General features: G+C 48.0%; 1 long non-coding RNA gene across 1 annotated transcript; it reads left to right on the forward strand.

The window, feature by feature from the left end:
* Positions 1–14,500: 14,500 nt before the first annotated feature.
* Positions 14,501–20,744, forward strand: LOC142574325 (uncharacterized). Its single transcript, XR_012826498.1, has 3 exons — positions 14,501–14,651; positions 15,928–16,040; positions 20,507–20,744. It is a non-coding gene; the product is annotated as an uncharacterized LOC142574325 (long non-coding RNA).
* The last annotated feature ends 2,261 nt before the right edge of the window (positions 20,745–23,005 follow it).

Consider the following 23,005-nt stretch of genomic DNA (forward strand, 5'->3'; position numbering starts at 1 on the left):
TGGCTAGTGCTTCGTGTTGTCGGCCGAAGCGCATTGCGTCAGTATCCACAGAACTGTACAAGAGCGCGCGCACGGTCTTCTCGCAGCTGGTATGCTCTCTCATTTTGCATACCCTGCCAAAAGAAGAAGCGGTCAGGCGCTTCCTTCACTCCTGGAACCACACTGGGCTCTCGGCCTGTCCTCTCGTGTCTCGTTCGAGTTGTTCTCGTTGCTCTTGCGACAGCTCGAGAGTCTCCAGAAAGGTCTCGCATGCCTGTGCGAAGCGTTCTTCTTCCATGTCGGGTCTCTGTGCGTTCGGCCCGTAATCATGATCCGCGTTCGCATTTTTATGCGGCAGCGGGTCCTCTCCGTGGGTACTCCGTGCCCTTGATCTTGCGGCGATTTTGTGACCAAGAGTTCTGGTCTATCGCGCTTCCTTGGTCTTTACGTGGGCTTTTGTCCATCGCCCTGGGCTGCTTTTGTACAAGCTCTTATGTAGCACACGGTGATAGCCTCCCCGAGCATTGAAGGATACTGCCGCACCGAGGCATCTTGTGTTGTACGAACGCCTCTGGCAGAAGTTTACGCGCTTGCCTCCGACAAACTTCGCAACCACCGAGTTGAAGTGTTCCGCGGCATTGTTGTCCACGTCGTGTATCAGGCTGAACGAGTTGTCAGCCACTCGATTCATTGCTACGAGTATTTCTTCATACACGCCCGTGGACCGCAGCTCGGGAACTCGGTTAAATTCGTCATTTTTTGGGCCGGAACAGTAGTAAGTCGCACAGTTCTGGTGCTCGCCGAACACGTGGCTTGGTCCGTTTCTTATGTCGGCCTCGAGTTGTCTAATTTTCTGATGCAGAGGACCGTCCTGCGAACTGCGATATCTTATTGCAGAGGCGACGCCACTGCGCAGCCGCACTGCTGCCTGAAGCAGGAGCACCTTTTGGGAGGATGGCAGCCTTTGCGGTCTTTTTCGCTGGGCAATATCTCTGATGCAGCCTGAGTATTTCCGCTGGACATGATTGCGGCATTCCACCTTCTGCACAATGTGGTGGCCATACGGTGCTGCTTCTAGTACGCACTTGTAAGTGCTAGAGTCACCGTCGGCTATCAGCCTAGTGTATTTTAGGCCGTCGATGTCCAGGCTGCGCCGAAAGCCTTCGACAATTATGTCGCGCTCCATGCTCGTTGAGCTACCACGCCAATTTCGGTAGCAAGTGTGCTCCCTCGGTCCTCCAATGACATTTTCCCTTGCGCAAAACGTGCAAAATTTATTTCGCACGCCTACGAAAAGGACCTTCTTCGTCCGGAATCCGATGATGGCAGCCTGGGCAAAAAAGGAAGGGTAGTGACTATCAACCATTTTATGTTGTGTGAAAAACGAACGATCCTTTCAATTTGCGCATCTGCGACCGGAAGTGCAGGAAATGAAAAAAAGAACGTGTGCCTTATTATGGATAACCGCTTGCATGAACGAGTTCTTCGGAGTACCCTCAACGGATAGGGGCGCCACCGAATATGACCATGCCAGTTTCTGGCGGCTGCAGTTACTATCGACTTACAACCCGAAAATAAAAGCAACATTTCTTCAAGATCACGTTGTGCAATAGGTGGAAACTGTGCAAGGAGAAATAAGAACAGCCTCATTCCGTTTCAATCCTCCATAGGGAGACGTGAAATTATGCACGAATTCAGGGCAGGTTACACTGATGCAACAAATGCGCATTTCCTAGATGTTGTAATGCATTTACATCATCACTGTTTTTGTTAGACGAAAGTAAAATCTGATGCACCACGAAAAGAAGCAGCACAATAAATGGTATTTGAAATCTGTCTAGAGAAATGTCCTTTTAATAGCGATAAAGCTTTGTCAATTGAGCTACCTCGTTATGGAAATGTGCACGTTCCCTTCGTTTTTCAACATGTATGCACTTGTAGATCTTGCAAGTGAAAAGTAAACAACTTTGCGAAAATTTACGCTGTATGCGTACGCTCACCGATGCACGTTCTGCGTGGCTTGTGCTTTCACGAAAAAGCAGGTTGTGAGTGACGCGCTCCGCAAGTACACGTGCTGACTAATGGTGATGACGAGCACATCCAGGGCGTTCTGCCGATGACAAGCAGCTAGTGTGCTAAGGAAAAGTTAAACTACATCAACTATTCATTGATGGAGGGCATAGCGTGATCTGGAGTGAGGCGTAGTGGAAAAAACAACTGTGAGAAAATCTTGTACAGTGTGCTAAACGCAACGTTGCAATTGCCTTTCATTAACCCGACGTTACGTCGACATTTATATATTATTTTTCACTTGTTTCGCTTGTAACTTATTTCGATGTTGGTACTATGCACCCTCACCGTCACATTAACCAGCGCATAGTCAGTGCGACAATGTAAGAAACGCTTATACCAAACGCTCTTCACATTCCTGTTACGAATGGTACACGTATTCAGTTTCACTAACAAGTACCTTTCTTTAATAAGAACAATTACATTACTATTCACACACAATTTTTCTTGTATTAAAATGGTGCAACAGTTCATTATAAGGAATTAGCTATTTCACTCACTGATTAAGTGTGTCATATGTTTGTCCACGTCATAGCACCGTATACATTCTCAACCATTCAGTAATGGTCGCGCACAGGCACGTGCCCAAAGGATAGCCCGAGCCCCCCCCCCAACCCCACATTAAGCGGCTTACCCCCCCCCCCCCCTTCCTGCCCACGCCACCACTTCTCAGGCACATTCCTAGAGCGCCGACAAATCAATCTATTCGGCGGTCAAGATGTCGCTGCCTTTTACAAGGAAAGCTGTATACGACTAACCTTCCGTAGTTTTTTCAGCGTCCGCCATCAGAAGAAATCATCATGTGGGCTGATCCTGGTGATAGTGCAGAAAGAGTACAAGCTCAATCGCACATACCCCTGTGGGCCGGGAACACGCGCCCTTCGAGATCATCCGGATGGGCCCACGTATGGGAAGTGCTTAACGCCTGCTTCACCTCCGCCGCGGGTCGGCCCGGCATTGCACTATCTAGGGAATCGGCCCACGTATGGGGACTGCCTGCGTCACCTCCGCCGCAGGTCGGCCCGAATTAGCTGTTCAGGAGGTAATGGCCCGGCTTTGTACTACCTTGTGGCCGACCCACGGCAAAGGTGTAGTACTTCGCTTTTCGTTTGAGAGCTTTGGCTGTCGTCAGCTTCCGCTGCCATTCCATATTCACATAGTGGAATGGTCGTCAATTTTTCCATTCCTTTTGGTAGGCAGTATGCTATTGGCAACTCCTGGGCCAGTTTTGTCCTCAGTTCGGTGCCCGCGCGATTAACTCGAGATGCGTTCAGTTGCCACCACCTATTCAACAATCACGCGCAACGCTGTTGCTTCGTCAGTTCAACGTTCTTTGTTTAGACTGATCCAGGGACCAACAAAGCGATTTGGTTCGTTCTCAGCCGGTCTGTGTGCTCGTGCAACGAGTTATGGCCGGAAAAAACGCCGGTTGCGTTGAACTTTTTCTTTTCCTACAACATTTCCTCGAGTGACTGCTCGCCGCGACGCTGGCAGATCCTCAGAACCACGTAACCGCGCTATGGGTTAGTTAAGTTGGAGAATAACATAACGCGAACCAGCGTCCAATATCACAGCCTGCAATGACCGTTAAACTCATAAGCAATATGACTGTCACCCGTTACCTCGTCTGGAGTTTCCCTAATTGTGCAGCACTGTTCCTACGAAATCGCCAACTGGAAACAAGAGCCGCAAGGAGTTGAGAAATTAAGCGATCTACTAAGCGAGAGAGCCAAGGCAACAACCAAACAGGAAAAAAAAGTGAAAATGAACAAATTTACCTGTTATGTGTGAAAATATTTATGGATGAACATCTTTTTATTGGAAAAGGAAGCTCAGAAAACGTCGCCGAAACTGGAGAATAATGCCGTCTGTTTTGAATGATGCTTCTATAGTTATTAGTCGAGCCATCTGATGTAGCCACTTCACTGCTTTGCTAGATTGGGTGTTTTTATAACCTTCGGTGGCGGCCGCAGTACGTCTAGAACCTCAGCGTCCTGCGCTCTACGCGGTTTTACGGGACTCGTGACCGGGCATCGTTACCCAACTTCCCAAGTAACAACACCAGTCGGCTTTGGCACTTTAATTGGTAAAGCAGTAAATGAGGGATCCAAAAGAACTGTGGTTGTTCCGCAAATATATACATTTCTCTACAATTCTTCCAGAGTTTATTAAAAAAAAACGCTACTAGAAATCTTTCCTTTACGCTTTCTCTTGTTTACTTGCTGTTGTCAGTGTTCTTCCGTTACTTCTTTCATGCTCGAGTGCATTTGATGTGGTTCCTTGTTTGCCAAGTAAAGGAGAAGTGTATCTCATAGGCGTTCCTGTCAGGTACACCTTATTTCAATTGTGCTTTGCGGGTTTACGCGTCTTTATGGCGAATGGTGGGCCTTATTAAGATTTGTACTACTAAAGGTACCCCCCCCCCTCATTTACATAGAAAGGTTACACCGGGTTGCCCCCACCCCCCCCGAAAAAAAAATCCTGGGTACGTGTCTGGTCGTGCATATTCCAGGTTTCACTAAATTATTCCCCTCATGCTGTACATCTGTCTAGAGTGAACTCTTTCGGTACTGTAACAGTGACACCATAGTAGAACAATTCGATGAGTTGTAGCCGCGTTTAGAAGGGAGACATGTCAGTTGACAAATGGTACCCGCCGTGGTGGCTTAGAGGCGGCCGTATTTCGCCGAGAGTGAAATGTACGAAAGGCCCGTGTATTGTGCGTTGGCTGTACATTAAAGAGCAGGAGTCGGTCGAAACTATGCTTCATAGTTTGTGCGTTATAGTGAGATCGAGGTCTTGTCACGTGAAAACCCCGACGTTTAAGTTATTTTAACCGCATAAAATGTGAACAGATTAGCTGTGGCTCCTGAGTTTAGGGACACACATGATAAACGGTCCCGGTGCAAATAGGAATGCGCACACTGACAAAGTGCAGTGCATTGAGAGGATAAAATTTCCTGCTCATAGGAATCCCCTTGGCAACGCCGTTGGTGTAAAAGGCACGTGAAAATCGTAACTGACCTAAAAAGAGTGCTTTTGCGATGTCATTGCTGTCTTATTTTACGACCTAAGTCAAACGTTGTGGGGAGCAAAATAAACACCAAGTGGGAGAAGTTAGCTGTCCTACATAATGGGAAACAACGGGAATAATGTACGAAGACTGATGTTACAGGGCGTGTATATACATTTTTCATACATGGACGTCACATCACTGGCAAAAGCGACATATTCATGTACAAGCTACTCTTACGACGCTATTACGCCTGCGTGTACCGGCTAACCGCATTTTCTTCCGCAGTACAAAGTACTTCTGTGCACGTCTTCCTTGTTCGCGGAACAGGCAATTTTTATCCCTTTAATGGATTCCATACCTTCTTATGTCCAACGTTGCACGTGCACAGGGAATACTATAACTAAAAGGTAAAGCCTTGCGTGTAATAGAAGGACAGATCTGCCATAAAACGTCCTAATGTCTGTGCACTCAGATCCGCGGTGAAATGAATCGGTGCATGTGCTTCCAGTACTGCACTTCTTATCTTTTGCAATTCTTTGCCTAACGAATTGATGCAGGGGATTCTCATGCTTTTTTCTCTTTCATACAAAAAGATTTGTCGAACAGAACCACTACGCAACATTGCTTTAATGCAGCGCAATGACGGAGTTCTTTTTGTTTTTAGTCACTATTGAGGAAGATGGAATTACTCCTAATTCGCATACGTCACCAAGTATACTGACGTTGAAGTACTGTTCACTCTTGCGACGCGCTTTACTGTCATCGTTCCAAGGTCGGCACGAGTGGCATGACCTAAATTTCCCTCTTCTCGTCATAGAGGAACTTTTGCGACTACCACAGCTCCTTGCACTTGCAATCGAACAAATTTTTGAATGCGTCGCCGAAAAGGTCGCATCAATTGCACGTTCAATATTGTGCATTGCGATTATATTGCAGTCAGTAACACTTAATCGAAAATATGTTAACATTGTCTGAGTTATGCGCATTACAATAACTTTGATTCTACAAAAGACTTGGAATAGGAAACAAGTGCGCATTTAGACGCTGCACCGCTGGAGCCTTCAAGGAGAGTGCGAACAGAAAAAAGAAGAAAAAAGAAAAGACGGTTTACACGCTTCTTTGGAACCGTCGTTTAATAGCCCGCCGACCTTCTGTGCGCCTGCTTAATTTTCTACTATTCTCCCGCTCGATGTTCTTATATCTCACTTAACGCAGAACCTTCTAGCTCATCTTTCACCGCAAACTTGTTCAGAATATCTTACTTTCTTTCTTAGCAAATAAATTACAGTTACTCGTTGTGATGGTTCAAGCTGGGTTCAGGGAACTGACTAAATTTGCACAACATGTGGAAAGTTCGCTCGTACAGAGGTTACATTAATTATTTCTTGTACGCTTTGCGCACCTGCACACCTACATTCATGTTTTTACGAAGCCCAAATGTTCAACATGACTGCAAGTTCGTGTGGCATTATTATTATTATTATTATTAGCCATGGAAACATACAAACACACAAAGGAAACAAGAGTGGCGCAAGTTGACAGCTGACACCGAGGGGGTCACAACGCCTGCCTACTCTTTTGGGACGAAGCATCACTATATGTTTTCCGATCGCAAGTACTTAATACAGTTCAAGCCGGTGTAAACGGGAAATAAATAAAATAAAAATAAATTTACGGCAATGGCTACCAGTGCTGCTGAATGCATACTTTTACTGAAACCTACAACCCACAGTCATACTGCAGTAGTACCGAACACGTTCGCTAGAACAATGTCATACAAGAAGTCTCCGCATGACGACTTGTTCGGGAGCAGTCGGGGCCCCAACCGCTCTCCTGCCCCTGATACACGCTTACACCACACCGGGCACCACTACAAAACATATAAGCACCGCTGCATACCCTCTACGATCACTTGTTGTGCAAATCTTTAAAAAATTTCGCTACTGCGCTCTGGGCTCTGACATACACACAATTTGCGTTTAAAATGCGTAGCCATGAACACAGGGGCCTGTATTCGGCATTATTTATCGAGGTATCCGATGAGTGCAATGCAAACTCACTACTCCGGATGAGGCATCGTGGTGGTTCTTGTATGACCTCTTGGACCAGGCGCCGTCAGCAACAACTGTGATCGTCGGTGCCCCGTCCTCGTCCACGTCTCCACACTCGCGGGCTAGGCGTGCTTCCTCGACGCCAGCCGCTTTCATCATGTCCCATGCAGCTATCTCGATGGTGTCGGCGTCTTTATCCTGACACTTGGAGAAAGTTGCTGATGACATCGTTGGAACATTTAGCGTGCCGAGAAGTTTGGAGAGGTTCGTGTAACCGGCGCCAATGGCCACAGCTCCCGACGTCGCTGCCGTGTTTGCGTCCATCTTAGCCGGATTTTCCTTTGGGGGCGGCTCTGTGGTGATGACGTCTTCCCTGTTGCACATTCTGCATTTGAAGGTGAACGCGCTGATCAGCCCTTGCCGGCGCTCCTTCATAAACTGCATGTCCGCAAAGGAGCAATCGAAAGGCTCATGCCTCGACAGTGCCTGGCAAGAGGCAATGAAATGGTTGATGTCGACCAGCCGCTTCCCTTCCAGTATTTCGCCGACCTTGTCTTGTGTGTCTTCATTCGCCAACGATGCGGAGACTTGCAAAGGTGCTGACTGTGCTAGTTGCTGAGAAGTGTCATCATCCTCACCAAATAGCACTTCTGAAGCAACGCTTTCCATATGTGAACTTGCCATTTGCCCAGCACCAGACGTCGAGGACGTAGCGAAGGAGCGAAACTTGCGCATATTTAGAAGAATGCGCTTTCTCTTCTTACCGAACTTCTGGCTACGCTTCCGTGCCATGGCTTACTGTAGCGTGCGAGAAACTGCCGAACTCAACTTCACACAACGAAGTGACCACTTTCTCACGTAGAGCAGCACTAACAACAACTGACCGCTCTTTTTCGCGTCAAGAAAGCCCGCGCTAAAGCCGTCTGCTCCGGGGATTGTTGAGAGTATGCTAGGCGCAGCTTCGTATTTCTTGTGGGTTAAAATTACATTCTTAAGTTATGCGCACGCACAAAATTGACGCCAAATGAGCGTTAGCTAACTAAAACATTTAGATAAATCCACACTTCGTCTCGTGGTCATTACTTTGGCCCATACTATGCACAAGGACATGTCAAACAAGCACACCCTTTGGTGTCGTCTGCTATTGCTCCGTGCCAATGTAAGTAATCGACGCGCTTACTTTGGTGCCCTTTTGTTTTCTACGCTTGCACCTCAGCACATGTAATTTACTATCTAAGTTATCATTAAAGCGACTGAAAACCCTTTTTAAACAATCATTTCCATTGAATATATCATACGGCAAATCGGCTGAAAGTAACAACACTAAACAACGTCTTGTGTAGCAATGGCGCCGTAGTGGAGCACATCGAGTACATGGTGCACCATGCACAACTGCAGTACCTTACGTCGGTTACTACATTTCACGCCCCCGCAGGGGCGTCTGCGTCAGCAGGCGTTTGGTGTGTTGCGACACCACGTACCCGAGCACACGAGGGTTGGACCGTCCCGCGTGTAGCCGTGCGCGGCTTAGCCGTGTCCGGGGAAAGGGGGATCCTGGGGGTTGAGCCGATGCCGGGTGTTTGGACCGTTAAGGCCCCCCGGCGGAGGCAACATGCCTCTTTGGCCTCTGCTTCACGTAGACGGCACCCCCGGACTGACCCACCCGGGGGAAATCGGTAGTCGCCTTTTCCTGTCCTCCTCTCCAATCTTCGTCTTTCTCTCTCGTCTTTTTCATCTTTCCTGTCTTCTCATCACTTCTCCTCACTTCCTAGTTTCTCGGCGGCAAGGGTTAACCTTGTGTAGCTAGCCAGCCTTGGTTAAGCTGTATTTGGTTATAGCAGCGATGTACGGCTGGCGTTGGCAGGGTTTCTATAGCAAGAGCTCCTGTCACGTCCCCCTGTTGGGCTCCATGGTGGGTGGTCGGCATCGCGGCCGAAAACCCAACTGTACTTATGGAAAACGCTTTTCCTAAACTGCCTGATCGCCCTCAGAAACGAGGGCGCACCGAAGAAGTCTTTCAGTTTTTCGGACGCCAAGTCCACAATTTTCCTCGTTTTCATGTAATCCACGCAGAAAAACCAGCCAAACAAGTACGAACAATCTCCCCATTTCTAGTATCTAAGTCCCTCACCGAAGTTTTAAGCCCAGGATATAAGGTGTCGAGGATGGCTAGCGGTGACCTCCTCCTGGAGCTCCGCGACCAGAAGCAATTTGAGAAGCTGCCACAGCTAGTATCATTTGGGGAGACCCAAGTAGTAGTAACCCCGCACCGCACGATGAATACCACCCGCGGCGTTGTCTCGGATGATGATTTGCTGGAGCTCACTGAGGCTGAACTCTTGGAGGGCTTCAGCGAACAAAATGTCATAAATGTCAAAAGAATCAAGATAAGGCGCGAGGGTAAAGAAATTGCGACCAAGCACCTAATCCTCACCTTCAATTCAAGTGTCCTGCCCGAATCAATCGAGGCCGGGTACATCAAGCTCCGTGTAAGACCGTATGTGCCAAATCCCTTGAGATGTTTCAAATGCCAACGTTTTGGCCACAGCTCGCAGAGCTGCCGAGGCCGCCAAACATGTGCGAAATGCAGTGCCCTTGAACACGCAACTGAAGAATGTAAGAACTCTCTACACTGTGTAAACTGTGATGGGGATCACGCCGCGTACTCACGGTCGTGCCCCTCCTGGAAGAAGGAAAAAGAAATTGTAACCATAAAAGTAAAAGAGAATATATCGTTCAAAGAGGCACGAAGGCGGGTAGCATACCTGCCAAGGAAAAGCTTTGCCGAAGTGGCGCGTCAGGGGGCAGCGTCACAACGGCCTCCGGCGGCTGTCCGACCCACAGTCAGTGAGTCGCCAGTTACGCCGTCTGCCCCCGCGACGGTTGCAGCTAGCGCTGCTCCGCCAACCGAGAAGGGACCATCGACCCCGAAGGTGGGCGCAGCCGAGGCTGCCTCAACCTCCCAGGTCCCATCCAGCGCTGGCAACAGCCGGCGCAGCCAAATCCCCCAGGGAGCCCCATCGACCTCCGGGCTGGTGGGCGCAGGGGTCTTGCCCTCCAAGGCGGGACTCTCCCTGGTGACTTCTCGCTCGCAAGAGCACGTGTCCGGCGCCTCACAAGAGGCAATGGACACTACACCTATCCTCAAGGCGCATCAAGCGCCTAAGGAGCGTCGAGGCTCCCTCGAACGCTCCAGAAAGGGCAGAACCCCTGTTACAGGGCCTCGAAAGAGCTCTGTAACCTAAGGCATCACCTCCCTTTCCTTAGACACAGCACTTATTTATTTCCAATATGGCTACACAAATAATTCAATGGAATGTCAGAGGTCTTCTTAGGAACCTTGATGACTTACAAGAGCTTATCCAAAAACACAATCCAAAAGTGCTGTGTCTACAGGAAACACACTTAACACCACAACACACAAACTTTCTCCGACCGTATGTCAAGTTCCGCAAAGATCGCGATGATGCTGTCGTATCATCAGGCGGTGTTGCCATTCTTATTCATAAAAGTATTTCCTGTCAGCGTTTACAGCTACAAACGCCCCTTGAAGCAGTGGCGGTTCGAGCTGTTTTTCTCAATAAACTCGTCACCATTTGCTCGCTTTACATACCCCCACACTACAAGTTAACGAAACATGAATTCCAATCGATTATAGACCAATTGCCAGAACCTTATGCTGTTCTTGGCGATTTCAATGCGCACAGCTCCCTGTGGGGCGACTCTCGTATAGATGCGCGAGGACGTCTTGTCGAACAATTCCTTTTCTCTTCTGGTGCGTGCATTTTAAATAAGAAAGAACCCACTTATTACTGTCTTGCAAACAATACCTTTTCTTCAATCGATCTGAGCATAGTTTCCCCGTCCATACTGCCTGAACTCGAATGGGAAGTTACGAACAATCCCTACGGAAGCGATCACTTCCCCATACTATTAAGAACACTTAAAGAAAATGAATATCCACCACAGGCTCCTAGGTGGAAGGTTGACACAGCAGACTGGAAGAAATTCCGAAACTTAACTAGTATATCATGGGATGACATGTCTTCTTTAGAAATCGATGCTGCTGTAGAGTACTTCACAGCCTTCATAATAGATGCCGCATCTAAATGCATACGTGAAGTAAGTGGTTCGGCATGCAAACGGCATGTCCCGTGGTGGAATGATGAATGCAGAATCGCACGTAAGAATCAGAACAAAGCGTGGGGGTTGCTACGCGCTTCCCCCACTGCAGAAAATCTTGTCAACTTTAAGAAAATAAAGTCCCAAGGCAGAAGAACCCGCCGACAGGCTAGAAGAGAAAGTTGGGAGAAGTTTTTATCGAGTATAAACTCTTATACAGATGAGGCGAAAGTATGGAACAAGGTAAATAGAATTAGAGGGCGACAAACATATTCACTCCCTCTGGTAAATACACAGGGCGATACACTGCAAGATCAGGCAGACGCACTTGGGGAGCACTTTGAGCGAGTGTCGAGCTCAACGCACTATTCCCAATCCTTTCTTAAACATAAAGAAATAGTAGAACGTAAGCCAATCATACGAAAGTCCAAGCAGAATGAACCGTATAACCGGCCTTTCGGTATTGCCGAGTTGAGAGCTGCCTTGAACACATGTAAAAGCACTGCACCGGGACCTGACAGAGTCATGTATGACATGATCAGAAACATACATACTGACGCACAAGTTACACTTCTTACACTTTTCAATACTATTTGGGCTTCAGGATACCTCCCATCCACATGGAAAGAAGCGATTGTAGTTCCTGTTCTAAAACAGGGAAAAGACCCTTCTCTAGCATCAAGTTATCGTCCAATAGCTCTAACTGTCTGTGTAAGCTTTTTGAAAAAATGATAAATCGTAGACTTATACATTTCCTTGAGCTCAACATTATGCTCGATCCTTATCAGTGTGGATTCAGAGAAGGGCGGTCGACAACCGATCATCTGGTGCGCATTGAAGGAAATATCCGCGATGCATTTGTACATGGGCAGTATTTTCTATCGGTGTTCCTTGACATGGAAAAAGCGTATGACACGGCATGGCGTTACGGGATGTTGCGAGACCTGTCGGAGATGGGCATCCGTGGAAACATGCTGAACATAATTGAAAGCTATTTGTCGGATCGTAGCTTCCGCGTGAAAGTCGGCAACGTATTGTCGCGACCTTTTATACAGGAAACAGGTGTACCCCAGGGAGGAGTACTCAGTTGCACTCTGTTTATCGTTAAAATGAACACACTTCGTCGTTCACTGCCAGCGGCCATTTTTTATTCCGTCTAGGTAGATGATATACAGATAGGTTACAAATCTTGCAACCTTACTGTGTGTGAAAGACAGGTACAGCAGGGCCTAAACAAGGTGTCCAAGTGGGCAGACCAAAATGGATTTAAAATCAACCCGCACAAAAGCTCTTGTGTTCTCTTCACAAGAAAGAGAGGCCTGGTACCTGATCCCTGTGTAGAACTGGGTGGACAACAAATTCCCTTCAAGAAAGAGCACAAATTTCTAGGTGTTATTCTCGACTCCAGGCTCACTTTCATTTCACACATAAAATATCTTAAAGAAAAATGTCTAAAAACCATGAACTTACTTAAAGTTCTATCCCACACTACATGGGGTAGCGACAGGAGGTGCCTCCTAAATCTTTACAGGAGCCTAGTTAGATCACGATTAGATTATGGTGCCGTAGTATATCACTCTGCTGCACCGAGTGCGCTAAAAATGTTAGACCCCGTTCATCATCTGGGTATCCGCCTGGCCACTGGCGCATTTAGAACAAGCCCGGTGGAAAGTCTATATGCAGAGTCAGACGAATGGTCACTACATTTTCAGAGAACGTACATCGGCTTTATTTATTTTCTCAATGTGCGCTCCAATAAAGAACATCCGTGTTTCAAGACTGTTAATGACTTAACGTGTCAAACACTTTTTAATAATAAACCCTCCATGAGACTTCCTTTCTCACTGCGTGCAAGAGAACTTAGCATGGAAATGGATGTCCCTGTTCTTGAACATCGACTAATGCCTCCAACTAAGCTATTACCGCCCTGGGGGTGGCAGGTGATAGACTGTGACGTATCCTTTGTAGAGGTCACAAAACACGCACCCGACATCGAAATCGCTATGCATTTCCGCGAACTTCAATCGAAGTACAGGTGCTCCGAATTCTACACAGACGCGTCTAAATCACATGCTGGTGTATCTTATGCTGCTGTTGGTCCCTCTCTTTCTATATCTGACTTACTGAACCCGCAAACAAGTATCTTCACCGCAGAAGCTTATGCAGTACTGTCTGCAGTAAGACATATACAGAAATTAAATCTCGACAGAGCAATTGTATACACAGACTCGCTAAGTCTCGTAAAAGCGTTAATTTCATTACAAAAGCTTAAAAATCCTGTATTCATTGAACTTTACTCCCTCTTATGCAGTATTTATATATCACATATACATGTAGTAATATGCTGGGTACCTGGCCATAGAGGCATCGAGGGTAATGTACTGGCTGATAAAATGGCCACATCACTCACATCACTAAACACTTTTTCTGCAGCTGCTGTCCCGGTGACAGATCTGAAGCCTTTCTTGCGTAAGAAACTGCGACAATACTGGCAACGCATGTGGAACGCAGAAATAAACAATAAACTTCACGTTATAAAGCCACAGCTAGGTTTTTGGCCCTCTCCAACAAAATCACGGCGAACAGATGTCTTATTCTGCCGCCTCAGAATAGGGCACACATTTGGTACACACAATTTTCTGCTTACTGGAAATGAACCGCCAACCTGTGGTCGATGTGGTGAGAGGCTGACCGTCCTCCACGTCCTCTTGGAGTGTCGCAAAGCTGAACCTGAAAGAAAGAAGCATTTTCCTCTTGCATATCGTTATTGCATACCTCTTCACCCAGCTATGTTTTTTGGTAAAGAACCATTTTTCAACACCAAAGCAGTCCTCAATTCTTTAAATGAGGTTGTCCTACATGTTATGAGCCCAATAAATTCGTAGCGCATCCTCTCTCCAGAGGATGCCGCTGTGATAGTTGTTTTATATAGCACCTGCCTCCAGGCCCTTGTGTCTCAAGGGCTCTAACGAGGCCATGGTGCTCTAGTTAATTTTAGAAACCTATGCATTATTTTATATCGTATCATTATTTTACAATGCACCTTAATGCTCATAGTACACATCATTTGTCACCGCCATAATTTTATTAAACGTACATTTTACGCACTTCACAGCGAGTATATTTTAGGCCCCTTTACAGCCACGTCACATCAACTTCACAGAATTCACAACTCCACTGCGAAATCACTAACACTTGCATGGCGCTCTTTGGCCATACCTGGCCCTTGCGCCAATAAAACCCACACATTCATTCATACATTTCACGCGTTCTTGCCGTACCATGCGGGTACGCAGCAATGCGTGCGCCATTTGTCGTCATTCCGTCAGTTTCTCTTTACCTTCGTTCGAGTGAATACACTGGTGTGACGCAAAGAACGCGCGAGGCATGAAGCGGACTGCACGTTTTCTCACGTAAGTTGCTGTTTTCATGTCGTTATGGCTGTGGCTGTTATTACAGTTTATATTTTCTTGCTGCGTACCACAACCTCGCGAGCTACCGCGTGCTGGGGTTTCTACCCGCAGAGCAGCGGTACGGCTACATCTCAGGTACTAAATAACTTCATGAACCGACGGGGGAGAGAAACATGTTCCCCATTATCGGTCAGTAAACAATAAAAAATCATGAACCGAACATGCCACAGGAACATGGGGTGGGATGATGATAGAAACATCTTTATTTGGCAGCAAAGGAGAAGTCGTGAAGGCGCTGCTTGTCACCGAGTCTGCGGCGACGGCCCACGCCTCTAGGATCAGTGCCCGTCGGTACTTGCACGCGCCGTCGGGAAGGCCGCCTTCCCACTGCTCTCGGGTGCAGGACGTGAAAAGCAGCCGACCGCCATAATTGATCGTACGATTTCCTGCACGTTTGCCACAGCCAAAAAAGTGTTACTTATTTGGGGCGCTAATGATATACAACATCGCATGAAACGTGCCATTTGAGCCAATAACACGTTCGAGCGATGTAGATGTCATGTTGCCAACAGCATGTACAAATAAATATTGTATGCAATTTCCAGTACTAGTAAATGTAGCCCAATTCGTAGGGTTGCGGGCGACGGCTTGAAGCACTTTGTAGACCTGAAAGTGCGCGGACTCGAGGAGGGTGAGCGATATATTGTGGTCGTACGGTGACTAGAAGTATGAGTGTACGCATGCTTTCAGCTTTTCTTCAGCGAAAGTAGCGAACAACTCTTGCGCGTACGACAGCATACTCTCAGAGACATTTCGGCACGTTTCATATGGGCCTTTTATGCGTGCTCATATGCAAGTACACTTGTGCATCCAGTGAAGAAATTGATAATTTCTTTTTCTCAAATATTGCTTCTAACTTCAGCAGCGCTATAGTAAAACAGTGTCGCAGTTAACGTGACTACTCTATCAGGTGCATTTTAAAACAATTCTTGTCAACCATACTTCCACAAGCGAGCTTAAATGTAAGATTAGTTTGTAATACATCTACTTCTCATTGCTTCAGCCAACTTAAATTGTTTTTCGAGCTAGCTTGGTATTTTTCTTTTATGTCATTTTATTGTTTTGCTTGCTTATGTCTGCGTACATTCTTTGTAACATCACAACAGAAATGTGTTGGAGCCCACCAGTTTGCTTTGGTCAGTCTCATTACTTTATTCATGTTAAGTATACACAATTGCCGTTCTTTATGCCGGCTGCTTACAACACTTCTTTACAGATAACATAGCAGCCCAAAAATCACCTTATCGGTTGCTTTGGAGGTGCCGCCGTGCTTGCCGTTCATATCGAAAGGTGGCCTTGGAGTGTGACACGTGACACACAGGTGATTGGGTATGTTTGCTATACTCCTGCTAGGTGTCACCCATACATTAACAACAATGTCATGTGTTCAACAATGAAAATTCATTGCAAGCTGAAGGCCACAAGCCCTTAATGGTATTATGGGACAATGTTACCATGAAATAAAAGGATGGTTATAGGCACCCTCCCTCTACTGCTGTGCGAATGAAACATACCTGTACCTCTTCCTTTTTCCTTTCATGCTGCCATCCCCCTCTTCCCCCTGCAGGGCAGAAACGCAAACCTCCGCCCAGTCATCCTCCCTGCTTTTCTTTTTTTCTCTCTTTTTCTAATGTTATTGTTTCTCTGGAAGAGGCTTGCATCATTCTTAATAACACCCTGCTTGTGCTTCGTGGTGTACCTTGGTCATATAAGACGTGTTGACCTAGCAATGTGAGGTGTAGTCCTGATTAAAACATTTCAGATACATACACATAGTTCAACTCACACAACGCTGTTTATTGAATAATACGGTTGCAACATGTATGGTGTCATGTATTACATGTGCCTTGATCATGTCACATTAATCTGGTTATTTACAATTGCTATGACAACATAAACATGTTCGGCAACCCTCTCTTTGCACGTGACACATGGACAATAACATTTGCTGTAACAGTGTAAACGAGGCATCCAGAGAAATTAAATGCGTGCGTTAATAACGCCATACCGCTGTGTTACACAGCGTTAGGTTGTATACATCATCACTTGACATACACCATCACAAACAATTGCTGTGTTAGACTGTGTTACATTGTACAAACTGCAGTGTTGTGACATCCTTTATTTCTGGATGTTCTCGAAATGGAACGTGTTGTTTAACTCTTTCAAATAACTGCAATTTGCATGGATTTAAACACAATTTGAACTTGCACTTGCAAACTAACACAGCATGTTGATGTTGTGGGGTTCTCCTCCCGTGCTCTTGGGACAAAGGAACGACAACACAGTAGTGCAAACAGTCACAAGGGCATTTATTGCACCTTTCATAGATCAATGCCTGCTAGCCGAGTTGCTATCCACAAAACATGCCGATGGGCGCGCGACAAATCTAGAAGTCTGACTCACCGCGACCGGAAGCGAGCGAATATGTTCGCCCCATGCTGGATCCCAACGCCTGGTCCTTCGCGTGTATGGTCACGCGAATCGTGGCGCGTTCGAAGGCGGCCACGCGAGGCGGTCTCGCAGAAGCATCGGTCGCCGCGCGCCGACCCGCCGGGGAAGAGCGTCGCTCCACGCGCGGCACGGCACGTCCGTGCTGCTTCCTGTCTCGAACCCAAGAGAGCAAGCGCCTTCCCTTCGGCGCCCAGGTAACCTCGCCTGTCGGCGGCGTTAGCAGCGCAACACTCGCGCCATCTCTCGCACTGCGCTTCAACCACATCGGTCGGCGCAGGCGTCACGCAGGCCACGCGGCGAAGCGGGAGTACAGGAGACGCGCTATGCGGGAAACCCATCAGGGGACGCGCGAGAGTCGCGCATCCCCACATCCCCCCCAACCTTAAATCACTACATATTCCGGCGAAACATGTCACTCGGTCTCACATCAACGCGTACTTCGCGACAAGGTAGTACATGTAACAATGGCCGCGCCGAAGAAATGTCCACACGCTGTCCATAGCATGCGAGCCGACATTGTCCCTGGGTACACCGCTGGCGTCCGCCGGTCACAGCAGCAGCTTTGAGACTCGACAGCACGATTCCAGGCCAGGACTCCGGAGACGACGACGCAGTAGTCGGTACGAGCAAGCATCGCTCGCGCCGACGCGCCCTGCTGGGAAGAGCCACCGTAGCTGTCGGTGACCGCCGGCTCTTTTGTCCGCCGCCGAGGGTTGTGAGCTGGATACAGGAGGCCGCCGAAGTTGCTGCGCCGAACTGGCCACAGCATCACCATCGCCCGGGGTGGCTCGATCGTAGTCCGGGGCAGCAGCGCAGACGATGTGCAGGTGACAGCAAGCCAGGGGTGACTCCAATCACGCTGCGTAAACTCAACACACTCGGCAAACACTAAAGTAGTGCAAGGGAGAGGAATTCTGCATGCGTATCGCCCACGTGGTACGATGTTCAACTCGGCTAGCAAAAGATCGGGCAGCTACTCAGATGCTAAGTTCACGTGAACGAAGCTCGCTTTCTTGAGTCGAACGAGTAATTTCAATTCGTGCGAGGTTATAGAATGAGGGAAGCAAATTGCAACACCTCAACGCCACGGTCCAGCAGGTTGTGTCCCTCCACGTGCGACAGGCAGCTTCGTAAAGCCTTAGGCCTAAAGCGTCGCTACTCTGACAACAACCGGCATCCAAAAACAATACCCAAAATGAGTGCAAAACAGGCAACCGCGAGGAGACGTCAGCTCTGTGAGGTAGTCCTACTCCGCTCGGTGCACACAGCATCCGAGTTGACGGCGCCCACCGTCCCAGACGGTGTCGGAGCGCCCAGTGCCAGGCCGCAATACCAGTCAGCCCGTAGTGGCACCCGTGGCCCGCGGCTACTCGGCTCCCACAGCCGCGACTTCATCAGAGTCAAAGAGATAGGAGAAGCTATTTACATCAGAAATTCGGACCACCCACGAGGCTTCCGTACTCACTCGCTTCAGGCTTGCCAATATGCTCCGCGGGCGCTATGCCTTGCGAAAAGGCTTAGCATGTTGACATGTTCATACGCACTACAGCCACCATCACCTCGCTCAAGAAAGCACGCCGCCGACGCTAGCGATCAAAATTCACGCTAGGCCTACGCTTCGGTTCAAACAAAGGTCTCGAACGAAGCAAACTGTTAAATCTATCGTTCGATGCCCCAAGAGTCCCACGTTGGGCAGCCAGATGTGGGGTTCTCCTCCCGTGCTCTTGGGGCAAAGGAACGACAACACAGTAGTGCAAACAGTCACAAGGGCATTTATTGCACCTTTCATAGATCAATGCCTGCTAGCCGATTTGCTATCCACAAAACATGCCGATGGGCGCGCGACAAATCTAGAAGTCTGACTCACCGCGACCGGAAGCGAGCGAATATGTTCGCCCCATGCTGGATCCCAACGCCTGGTCCTTCGCGTGTATGGTCACGCGAATCGTGGCGCGTTCGAAGGCGGCCACGCGAGGCGGTCTCGCAGAAGCATCGGTCGCCGCGCGCGCGGAATGTCCACGCCGCGCGCCGACCCGCCGGGGAAGAGCGTCGCTCCACGCCCGGCACAGCACGTCCGTGCTGCTTCCTGTCTCGAACCCAAGAGAGCAAGCGCCTTCCCTTCGGCGCCCAGGTAACCTCGCCTGTCGGCGGCGTTAGCAGCGCAACACTCGCGCCATCTCTCGCACTGCGCTTCAACCACATCGGTGGGCGCAGGCGTCAAGCAGGCCACGCGGCGAAGCGGGAGTACAGGAGACGCGCTATGCGGGAAAAACATCAGGGGACGCGCGAGAGTCGCGCATCCCCACAATGTCCATGCGCATCTTTATGTGTGTTTCTGCACATCGTTACTTGGAACACAGTATGGGAACATTTACTTTATTCTCTGCATCACTTTGTCCTATGGCTGCACCATACCACATCCATCTTCACATTTACAGCCTCACTGCCTCAAGCCATAGCAGCTGATGGTGACAAGGCATCCGTTACAGTTCGTAAGATCAACAGACATGTAGAAGAGGCTGTAGCATCAGTTTGTGCTCACACTGCCACAAGCACAACCGTGCTGTGCAAGTGTGTGGTGATAGAAACCCGTTGCAATTGTGCTCTTCTTCTGTCTGTCTAATTTTCTATCTCTTCACTTACATGCCCTGTTGGCTACTGTGGGTTATCAAACAGGATTTTACTTACTGTTTAACTTCACCTGTAATTCCCTTTCTTCTGTCTCTCTTTAACTGCACTTGGCTGGTCGTCAAATGTACATTTATTGTTCAGTAGGACTCAGGTGAGAGTTAGTTCATGATTTTGTTTCTTCCTGTTCCTTCTCTTTCTTCTCGTTTTCTTCACACTGGTCAAAGTTTGCTTCAAAAGCATTCATTGTCTTTTTCCTGGGTACAATTTGCTACAGATTGTCTTTTGTTACATTAATGTTTGCCCCTGAGAACACATATGCTCCCACATGCCACTCTAAATATCTCGTGGTCCTGTACATTCATTTCACGTTTTGGACATTGCACCACACACAAGATGCAGGGACACAGGCACACAACTGTCACACTGTGTGTTTTGTGTGCCCTAAAATGTTACACTGGCATACCGACATGCCCAAACTTGCATTATTTCTTTTCGCTGAATCTGTACAGAAATGCAGAAATTGATGATGGCAAGCTTGGAGAAACATAGGTTAGATATTGTGCGTGACAGTCCAGTGCCATACACGCTCCTTTTGGATGCCTGCTACATGTGCTGTGTACAGAAATAAAACTATCCTGACTATTGCACATGCACACTACTGACCGCTGCATATGCAATACCTGTATTGTTTACATCATTTCCTTTTCCAGGTTATTTCCACGTGCCAGATGAAATCTTCTACTATGACTATTCAAGCCATTTGCAGCACGAATAACGCCTACTTGATTACCTTGCAATGACACACCCCACCATGACCGTTGGGAAGACTGCCTATTGCCTGTCGCTGGTGCACGAGGCTGCATCTTCACCTGTTGGTACTCGCTAATTGTGTTGCAGCTTGTCTTTTGGCTCATCAGCACTAAGAATAAAAGCTCTGTTTTAAAATCAATAACGCTGCAACTTCTGAATGGCTCGACCTAATTCTCACAGCACACTGACCCCACAGGACATCTAAACATTGCGAATGCTAATCCTGTATGGTTTGTTTTTGTCAAATTATTGACATCCTACATAAAATAGCATGTTTCGAGTATACACACGCCTATGCATTTCATATCTCAAATCGGTGACATCCATAGTATGTCTCTTACTATGATATTACTTTTCCCCCTTACTTCAGGTACACATTTTTTCCCATGCCATGTATGCTCACACGGCTGTGTTCAAAGTCAGGTTTCTTCATGTGCTTGCTCGCAGCACAATAGTTTTATGGCACCCACGTTTGTTTGCTGCGACATGCCATAGCCTCATTGGGGTGTCCCTCTCCATGGAAACCTTTACAAGCACATCAGGCACTCATCGCATTTCAAATGGGGTGAGCAAGACAAGAAATGGTGCATTTTTCAATCCGCACTAGCTACAAATTTTGTGCAGTCACGCATAGTGCATTGCAGGGCTTTGTAACGCTACTGCTGTGAGACTCTACAAAGCAGGTGTGATACAAACACATAGTGCGGTTTCTACCTCGCTGCATCTTCCAGCTGTCTGATTATCCTGCATTTGTGCACTGTTGCTCTTCGACTCCTCCCTTCAAAATGTATCGCTTGCCGAGGCACCTCTGCTTTGTAGTTGCTACATATTCAATGAAAGCCTATATTCATTTGGAAAGGATTGCCTCTCGAGAAGGACACACGAAACACTTGGCAGGACATTAGCAGCAAAAAAAGTGACGCTTAACCGTCATGCTAAACTAGCACACGAGTGTTAGCTGGCACCTTATTGAAATAACTAGATTCCCTTTTGCACAGTTACCCCGATATGCAAGGAAAGCTCCCTATATCCTAACACATGCAGCAATTCGTTTGACCTTGCAGTTTTAAAGAATGTATGAGGCGTGCTTGGACACGCTGCCTTCAGAGAAATTCGTTTAGCACTTTGGCCTCTGCTCTCGGCAGCGTGATCAAATACTCAACATGCAGCCAAAACAAGCAAACAAAAATGATATGAACCCCGCAGGGGCGTCTGCGTCAGCAGGCGTTTGGTGTGTTGCGACACCACGTACCCGAGCACACGAGGGTTGGACCCTCCCGCGTGTAGCCGTGCGCGGCTTAGCCGTGTCTGGGGAAAAGGGGATCCTGGGGGTTGAGCCGAAGCTGGGTGTTTGGACCTTTAAGGCCCCCCGGCGGAGGCAACACACCTCTTCGGCCTCGGCTTCACATAGACGGCACCCCCGGACTGACCCACCCGGGGGAAATCGGCAGTCGCCTTTTCCTGTCCTCCTCTCCAATCTTCGTCTTTCTCTCTCGCCTTTTTCATCTTTCCTGTCTTCTCATCACTTCTCCTCACTTCCTAGTTTCCCGGCGGCAAGGGTTAACCTTGTGTAGCTAGCCAGCCTTGGTTATGCTGTATTTGGTTATAGCAGCGATGTACGGCTGGCGTTGGCAGGGTTTCTCTAGCAGGAACTCCTGTCACGTCCCCCAGTTGGGCTCCATGGTGGGTGGTCGGCATCGCGGCCGAAAACCCTACTGTACTCATGGAAAACGCTTTTCCTAAACTCCCTGATCGCCCTCACAAACGAGGGCGCACCGAAGATCTCTTTCAGTTTTTCGGACGACAAGTCCAGAACTTTCCTAAATATCATGTGATACACTCAGAAAACCCAGACAAACTAGTGCGTAACATTTCACCGTTCCTTGTTTCGAAGTCTTTAACTGAAGTTTTTGGAACAGGATATAAGGCATCGAGAATGACAAGTGGTGATCTTCTCTTGGAGCTCCACATAAGAAACAGTATGAGAAACTGCCGAAACTTGTCTCATTTGGGGAGACCCAAATAACAGTAACTCCGCACCGTCCGATGAACACCACCCGCGGCGTTGTCTCGGACGATGACATGCTAGAGCTCACTGAAGCTGAACTCTTGGAGGGCTTTAGCGAACAGAATGTCATAAATGTTAAGCGAATTAAGATGAGGCGAGATGGAAAAGAGATCAAGACTAAACACCTGATACTCACTTTTGGTTCAAGTGACCTCCCCGAGTCCATCGAGGCCGGTTATGTCAAACTTCGTGTTAGGCCATACGTGCCCAATCCTCTTAGATGCTTTAAGTGCCAAAGGTTCGGCCACAGTTCACAGAACTGTCGAGGCCGGCTGACATGTGCTAAGTGCAGTGACAATGAACATTCCTCCGAAACATGCCAGAACACTCC

Source organism: Dermacentor variabilis, chromosome 3 (assembly GCF_050947875.1).
Source record: "Dermacentor variabilis isolate Ectoservices chromosome 3, ASM5094787v1, whole genome shotgun sequence".
NCBI lineage: Eukaryota > Metazoa > Arthropoda > Arachnida > Ixodida > Ixodidae > Dermacentor > Dermacentor variabilis.